Below are 9,485 nucleotides of genomic sequence, written 5' to 3'. Positions count from 1 at the left end.
TCTTTAGAGAATTCTCCTAGCAAATGAATTTCTCTTAATATAAGTAGATAAAAAGCATACAATGGAAAGGATAATGTAAATGATTCATCCAATTTTGCTTCTGAATTAGCTGAAAGCATTCCATGAAGAGATTTAAGAGCTCAATGAAGACATTTGTTCGATGTGTAAAATCAGTTCAAAGAAAGATAAATAAAATCTGAAAGTATAAAAAAAATTGAGTCGGGATAAGAGGAAAGTAGAGAAAGTATTATAATGGATTACCTAAAGTCTTTCTTTTCATTCAAGCATTCTTTCTTCATTTTTGATCATCTCATCTTATTAAGGATATTACTCAAATAGAAAAATTCTCCCAAAGGGCAGCCAAACTGATTAGAGCCCTAAAAAGCTTGTGCACTAGAAAATGTTAGGTAGACACAACCCACTTAACTGAGGAAGAAAAGAGTAAAGAAAAAATAGTGAATGAATTCATAGAAAATAACAAATGGTATAGGAAAAGGTCATCTGGGAAAGTTGATTTATCCCACTTAAGAACAAACGTTCTTACTCAATGAAATTTAATGACATAAAAATAAAACTCAAGAAAAATAAAAAATATCATACTTTCGCAATTAACCTTTGGGGTTTCTGCAGCAAAGAAAAAAGAAAAGAAAAAGAAACAGATTAAGATCTAATAATGTTTTCAATGGCTAGGTTCAGTTGCTCAACAGGCAAATCTTTCTTAAAATTGCTTCATTGTTAAAGAAGCATGGAAATTGATGCAGTTTTTCTGGATCATTTGTGGTTTGGGGGTTTTTATTTTAAATTTATGGAATAAAACAAGCATTTCCATAACATAATGCAATAAAAAAAGATGATTGCACATGAAACTGAAAATCTACTATGCATAACTTGCTATTCCTTTCAAATATACAACAAAATTTTCATATAAATTTTATTTTCTTTTTCCCTCCCTCCTACCCTCTGCCCTAGAGATGATTATAGTTAATTTACCCAAATTTATTTTTTTATTTTTATTTATAATAGTAAAAATAACTTATTCATTCAAAGTCGTTCTTGAGCCAATATTACCGTTAGTATATATGATGTTCTATTGGTTCTGCTTATTTTGCTCTTTATCATTTTGCCAGTCTTCTCATTTTTTTATAAAAGCATTGAGCTCATCATCTCTTATAGCACCATCACAATCACATATCACAATTTGTTCAGCCATTCCCCAGTTGATGGGCATCTGTGTTAGCAAGCACCTTAGCACACCCAGAATGGCCTACTAGGTTCTTTGATCTGCTTTGCCAAAGGAAAGACAATGTTTAAAGGGGCCAACAATCTTACTTTAATTGCAGATGAGTAGAAAATACAAGCAGAAAAAGTAGCACAGAGATTCAACAGACAGGGCTCCTACTGTCTGAACAAAATAACACAACCACCTACATACACCACTGGACCAGGAAAGCACAAACCTCTGAGTAATCAGGTGTCTCTTAACAAATGTCTACTCAGAGTCCCTTCCAGGGAATCAAAAGGTCCTTCTCATAAGCAAATCCCCAAAGTAAAATACCAACCTCCCAGTATATATATAGTTTTCAACTAATGGGTTCAGAGCCAGAAGGCATCACAACCCTTGTAACTCAGCGCCTAATTATCTTAGTACCAAAAGGTGTGAAATTCTTCCTACAAGCAAGCTTCCTTTCAGGAAAGTTCCTCCCCCAAAGGGCTTTATATGATTCATGATGTATCACAGCTGGGACAGAGCTCAAAGCAGTAAGACATCTGTGATTGAACACATGTGGTCACAGAGGTCTATTAATGGATAGGAAAGATCTTCATATTCCATTAACATTACAGCATCCCTCCAATTTCCAAGTCTTTGTCACCACAAAGACAGCTGCTACAAACATTCTAGAACATATAGGTTCTTTTCCATTTTCCCTAATCATCTTTGGAAATAGATGAAGCAGTGGTATTGCTGGGTCAAGGGGTATGGGTAGTTTAAAATCTCTTTGGGCATAATTCCAGATTGCTCTCCAAAATGGTCAGATTGGTTCACAATTCCACCAACAATGAATTAGTGTACCAATTTTTCCACATTCTCTCCAACATAGAGGAAACAATGTATACATCTCTGGTTCATTTGATAAAACATACAATCAATCCACTTCCTATCCTGAACCTTCAATTTTTGGTCAGGTATAATTTATAACTACCAAATTTCATTAATTTTTATCCCTCCTTACCCCTCAGAGCAAACCATAGACATTAAAGTGAAAGTCAACTAACTTTTATTATTCCTAATCTCCTCTCCTAGATCTCAAAAGAAAACTTTCTACAGTATCATAAGTATACATTTCACTTTTACCACAAACATAAAGAATAGGGAAAATGAACCTATACTTAAATGTTCATTGACTCTTCTCCAAATTTCTCAGATATTAATGAGTTCATTAAATGCTAAGTGTTTTGAAATCCTTTATAGAATGGTACAAAATAAATTCAGGTACTATTTGTTATTTTTCAATAGTTTAAGAAATATTTTTGTGTGTATGTATTGCTTAAGTTACAATCACCTCATTTCTGTGGTTAGAAACCCTTCTATTGTATTCTTAGATAAATTAAACTTGAAACAGGGGGCTGGCCAATGAAAACCCAAACCTTCTATACACATGCAGCTTGCTTGGACTGATGTAGTGCTTCCATGGACTTCAGTATATGCACAAGTATTCTACCTCTCTGGTCCACATTGTGCACCTTTTTGATTGCCTGATGAGCAATAATTTCATGAGCATACAAAAGATTCCATGGGGCCATCTCATTGACTTTCCTGCCTGGCTGCATTTGAGAGGAAACAATAACTGCTGTAAGCCCACGGGTAGGAAGAGGGCCAGTGGCTTACTCTTCCCAATTAGATTGACAAGAAGAGATGATTGCATGGACCTGCTGTCCCTGTTGTGTCAATACTTTTTTGCCTTAAGTAAAGAACTGTTAGAGAGGGACTAGACTAGTCCACAACTTTGTGAAGTTTTAGAGATCAGTAAAACACCAGGGGTTAAAGAACTGGAGTCCAGTAAGAGATTGTAGACAGCCAGGACTGGTGAGGAACAAATCCCTGATCAACCTGCTTGACCCAGCATTGCAGTAGTTCAATACCAATCAATCAATAAATATTTATTAAGTATCTACTACATGCCAGGCACTGTGCAAAGTGCTAGAGGTACAAATACGAAAAAAACAACCCACCACAGTTCCTGCCATCAAGGATCTTATAATCAAATAGGGGAAGACAACATACAAAAAGAAACTGAAAAGCAGGAGGGGAAGGAGACAGGAAAACAAGAGAATTAAAAGATACCTGATGGTAGGGAATGGTGGAGAAGTCAGTCAGAGCCCTAAAGCAGTCAGACAGGTAAGAAAAAGGAGACTTTCGAGTTGAGCTCTCTCCTTAAAGTCCTCTCCTGGGAAGTTCGGAATTCATGGTCCTACTCTCCAATAAGAGATATTGCGATGACGTAGAGTACCAAGGATGATGAAATACACCATGATGATGAGGTTATCCAAATAATGAGTTTGCTGAGGCATGGTAAAGAAATTAGTCAGAGAAGACTTTAAGTAGTTCAGCCAGGATGGCAATCGTTCAACACCAACACACTGATTTCTGCAAACAAGAAAACAACTTCATCCATTAAGGGTGCTACATTTGGAAGAAGTGAATTTAGTGGAATGAATGATTTGTAGCAACCACCTTAAGTTTGAGCCCACTTTGTCCAGGACCAAAGAAGTATAGGAAATAGTGGGCTCCTGGTTCAGGGGGATGTTTGTACTCCTGTTCTTTCTATATCTTCTCATTAAATTTCTCTTTATAAAAGCTAATTGATATTAATTGTTTAAATAATACCATGATAGTAAGCACCAAGTCAATCAATGATATAAGTGAGAAATTAGCTGTACCAGGAGACTGACTTTAAGAACACTGGAATATAGGCTTGACCCAGAAGCATCAGAGAACAATTCTAAGCCCTCATAGATACCCATAGAAGACTGAGGGGGAGATGTGACCTTGTTCTTGAAACCCAATTTCCCAGTGAGAATACAGGCTCAGAGTTTAGATGGACTACAGACAAGTTGTTTGTTGTTGTTAGTTGTTTCAGTTGTGTCTGACTCTTTTGTGACTCTATTTGGGGTTTTCTTGGCAAAGATAATAGAATGATTTGCCTTTTCCTTCTCAGCTGATTTTACAGGTGATGAAACTGGGATAAACAGGGTTAATTGACTTCACTTACACAGTTAGTAAGTGTCTGGGGCCAAATGTGAATTCAGGAAGATGAGTCTTCCTGACTCCAGGTCTGGTTCTCTGTCCACTGTATCACCTACCTGCCCCAAGACTACACACATAGCAAGTATGAAAGAATCAGCTCTTCTTGGAATCTTCTAAAATGACACAAGAGACTTCACCTTAGAACAAGTTTTATTCTCTCGTTAGGCATAGTTCCTAGACTGTCCTCTGAAAATAACCTACAACAATTTCTTCTTAATTCCCAATTTTTCTACACCAGAATCCATCAGAGAAAATAACTGAATATTTTTTATACATAAAAAAAAAATCTTAAGAAGGTGTTAGCAGGTTTATCTTGTATCCTTCTCCCACATTCCTTGGGATTTCCAAATGGGGGGGGGAAGAAGTCACTCAGAACATGGGGAAAGTTATGAATAAGCTCACAGCCTAGGTCCATTTCAACAACCATTTTCTAAAGAGCTCTTCTGCTACCAAATTCTTCCCTCTTGGGAATTACATTATAAATAGCAGATAAAGAATAGTTCAGAAAAACAGGGTCTAAAGTGTTCAGGTTGTGATCACTTATGCTTTAGTTCCCTTTTTTCCACAGCCTGAAATGGATGACTAAAACTCTTACTTTAGAACTTCCTGACTCAGGCTTACTGGTGAGAAAGATCTAAAATGAGGATAACAGTCCTACCCTGCCTCAGGAAGGTAGGAGAGTAATTAATAAAGGGAACGGAGAAATACTCTATAAATATGGGATACAGTAGGACTTTTGAAAAGCTAAACAATAACAGCTGCCAAAATCCTAATAAAGCCTAGTGAAGTCATTTGTCAGGTGACATAATCATTCTTACTGTTAAAATGATACATTGCTACTTAGTCACAAGTGAAAAAACACCAGTTTGATGTCAGTTGTTGTTTGTTTACTCGTGTTTCTGGATCAGGAGACCAAGCAGCTATGAGACTTCGACACATTTCTTCAGCATTAACATTTTCTCACAGAAGCTATTTGGCTTTGCCCCCTCTTTTGCCTCCTTGTCCAACTTTTACAGATCTGCAGGATCTGAAAGGTAATAACAGGTCTGGGATTTACTCATTTCCCTTTATCGCTTTAACTATCCAGGCTTGGCTGCTTCCGCTACAATAAAATATAAAAGATAATTGCCGAAGTTTACACAAAGCATTTTTCCCTTTTATTGAAATTGTAAACAGAGTAAATCGTGCTTTCCTTTCCACCACTAGGATTTCAATCTATTTTCTGTTAACTGTTCTATAAGAAGAGGAATATAAAATCTCTTCATTACTTCATTGAGTGTGACATTGTTTTGGTACTTTTCCCCCCCCAGCCCTTCTTCAAAGTAATGGAGGACTCTGGGTGTGGGATATGGCATGTAATGTCAGACTCATTTGATGTGCTGGTTAGTTTTGATGAACTGCTGGGAGATGGGAGGGAACGGAGTTTCTCTTTTTTAAAAAAATTTCTTACAAGAGATGACTCTCTGGGCAAGGGAGACGGAAGGATATATTTAGAAACAAAGGTGATGTAAAAACAAATTATATAAATAAAATGTTAAACATTTGTTTGACTAAATCCACCAATAGGCATACTCATCTGTAGAGTCAAGAAATCAAATTAAAACTAAAAAGTATCCTATCTGCCTTGGTACAGAGAGAATAAATCCTATTTGAGAATGGAGTTCTGGTTAGTGGGAAGTCAGTTGGGTGGTACAGTGGATAGGGCACTGGGCCTGGAATTAGGAAGATTTGAGTTCAAGTCAGGCCTCAATTAATGTTTAATACTTATTATTAAGACTATTCCATAAAAAATTATGAGCAGGCAGACTTCAGAAAAACCTGGAAAGACTTACAAGAACTGATACTAAGTGAAGTAAACAGAATCAGGAGAACATTATACATAGTAACAGCAACATTCTGCGATGACTGTGATAGACTTAGTTCTTCTCATCAAAGCAAAAATGTAAGACAGTTCCAAAAGTCTCATAATGGAAAATGCTATCCACATCCAGAAAAAGAACTATGGAGTTTGAATGCAGATTGAAATATACTATTTACTCTCTTTTCTTTTTTTGGTTTCTTCTTTCTCATGGTTCCTCCCATTGGTTCTAATTCTTCTTTACAACATGACTAATGTGAAAATATGTTTAATATGAATGTATAAAGTAGAGCCTATATCAGATTGCACAACATCTTCGGGAGGGCAGAGGAAAGATAAGGGGAGAAAATTTAGAACTCAAAACCTCACAAAATCAAGTGAATGTTGAAAAAAATATATTTAATAAAAAATACTTATTAAGTAATACAATTATGTTATAGCTATGTGACCTTGGGCAAGTCACTTAACCTCTTCTTCCTTGGTTTCCTCGTCTGTAATTGGGAATAATAATAGTACCCACTTCCTAGGGCTATTAGGGAAAAAAAATGGGATGGCATTTATGCAGTGTTTTGTAAACCTTAGAGCACCATATAAACACTAGCTATTATTACTCAAATGGAGTACCACAGCTATTACTAATTGGAAGAATAATCTGACCCCAAGAAAACAAGTTTAAAATTACTGTTTACCAGTTTTATCAATGATTTTTAAAGGTATTGATTTAATGTTTATCAAATTTATACACAGCACAAAATTAAGTGACAGAGCTAACATGTTGGATGCAGTTGAAGTCAAAAAAGATCTGAACAAGCTAAAATGTTTGGTCAATTCTTAAAAAACTATCTCCTAGGAGATATATATTCTTATACTTGGATTTTTTTAAATCACTTTCATAAGTATAAGGTGTGAGAAGTATGGCAATATAATAATGACCTGAAAGACAATGGGTTTAACAAAAGATAAACTGACTCTAAACAGCAGAATTATATTAAAGCTAGTGCAATCTTCGATGGAATCAAGAGAAGCTCATTAAGGGGTGGCTAGGTGGTACAGTGAAGAGAGCACCGGCCCTGGAGTCAGGAGGACCTGAGTTCAAATCTGGCCTCAGACACTTAACACAAAAACTAGCCTTGTGACCTTGGATAAGTCACTTAACCCCAATTGCCCTACCTTCCCCCCTCCAAAAAAAAGAGAGAAACTCATTACTCAGGATGAGATATTTGGTTATCCCTCTGTCCTCTGCCCTAGTCAGACCATATGTGCAGTTCTGGGCACCATATTTTAGGCAGAACACCTATAAGATGGAGAACATACAGAGAATAGCAATGTTAGTGAAAGGTCTCTACATTATGACACACAAGGACTGGTTGAAGGAACTGGAGGTGTTTAGATTGGAGAAGATTTAGGCGGTAATGACTAAGGGCTTTGACTATCTAAAGTGTTGTAAGGTAGAAGGATTAGATTTATTTTATTTGACCATATAGGACAAAAGAAAAACTTCCTAACCATTAGAACTAAGCAAAGGTGAAGTGGAGCTATTTTAGCGTGTAATAGGTTGCCTCACCAGAGGTCTGAGTAAAGGTTGAGTGATCACGTATCAGTCAATAAGTCAATCAGTCAGGAACTTGCTAAGTGCTTACCATGAACCAGGCACTGTGTTAATTGCTAGGGACACAAAGAAGTGGGGGGGGGGAGGGGGAAGGGGGACCAGCCCCTTAATTCAAGAAGCTTATATTCCACTGGAGATGATAATACATTTCAATGAAATATATACAGAGCAAACAAAAGTAATCTGAAAAGGAAAGGCATTAGCAGCTGGGTGGGGGAAGGGAGGAGCAATGCAAAAAGACCTTCTGTAGAAGGTTAGAAATGTTGGTCAGGTCTGGAGTTGTCTAACTGGCCTCTGAAGGTCTTTCTACCTCTCAAATTCTGTGAAGTGACATCCTGGAAAACGATAAACTATTCATGAATAGATTCCATCTACAAAATAAAAGACAATTTTGTCGGTATTATAGAAAATGTCGATGTAAATCTAAATGTATATAAACTTCCAAAACAATAAATCAGCAGAGACTACCTATACTGACATTTTTCTTATCTAAGGGTTTGTTTATTCAACTGGTTATTGTATTTTTTAAGTTACCCATGGGACAAAAAGAGTAAACACAAACAATTTACTGCTTAGCCAGTCTCAGTCAACAGTTGTCATAAGCAAAAAAGCCCAGAATGTACATATGCCACTATTTATTTAGCTGGTGGCATTTGTATGCATTATGAATTTTGTAGTTCACCAAAACAGTGTTGATATACCAATAGAAACATGGTGGAAGAAACTTGAAGCATTTAGAATCTATTAAATCTCACCTCCCATAAATGAGATGGATATACCTAGTAGATCCAATATTTTCCCTTCAAATGAAGACCTACCTCACATCTCACATCCAAAGAACTGCTAAGTTTTCTTAATTCTACCTCAACAAATATCTCACCTGTTCCCTTCTCTCTACTCACACAGCTACCCATACTAGTTCAGTCCTCAGCACTCCCCATTTGGAATATTTTGCTAAAATCCCATCTTTGTTCAAAACATCATGAATGAGTAAGGAAAGAAGAATCATCATTCCTCCTACCACCACCCCCATCAGTCATAGGAAAATATGGGACCACAATACTTAAATGATGTTTTTAGTCAACAAATTGCAAAACTCAAGTAGACTCTTGACCTTTTGACTATTATTATTATTATTAATCCAACAATATTCAAATAACTTATATTAAAGGATATTTCATAGAATCCAAGAGATGGGAGCTACTTCAGACATTCAGTTCAATTCAATAAACCTTTTCTATACATATACTTACTAATTTGAACCTACAAACTACCAATTGATACAATATCAGTGACTTTATTAAGTACTGGGAATATAAAGGCAAAACTTAAATTGCCTGCATTCTGTAGGGGGATAACGATATTGTATCAGCAATGCCATATTCACAATGCCTATAGAGATTACAAATATGCTGATATAATTATCCATCACAAAATACGTCAGGTTTGCCATTTGGGGAAATAAACTAGAAAATTTATTAAGATACCAAAAGACTGAGTCCCAAAACCAGAAAGTGAAAGCCATCAGAGTAGTTATGACATTGGCACAGGTAGATAAAGTAGAAAGCACCCACATTCTCAAGCCTTTAAAACAGAACAGGCTACCTCAGGCAAAGGTTCTCCTCTCCCCACTCACAGCAACCACCCAGCGTCCTGGAAGAGCACTCCCAGCAGCTCCGGCCCCTGGCAGTGCTCAGCCGGAGTCCTAACTA

Source organism: Petaurus breviceps, unplaced genomic scaffold (genome assembly GCF_028583685.1).
Source record: "Petaurus breviceps papuanus isolate PSGF00001 unplaced genomic scaffold, PetGlider_PUasm1.0 90895, whole genome shotgun sequence".
NCBI lineage: Eukaryota > Metazoa > Chordata > Mammalia > Diprotodontia > Petauridae > Petaurus > Petaurus breviceps.
Note: the sequence above shows the minus strand (reverse complement) of the source record.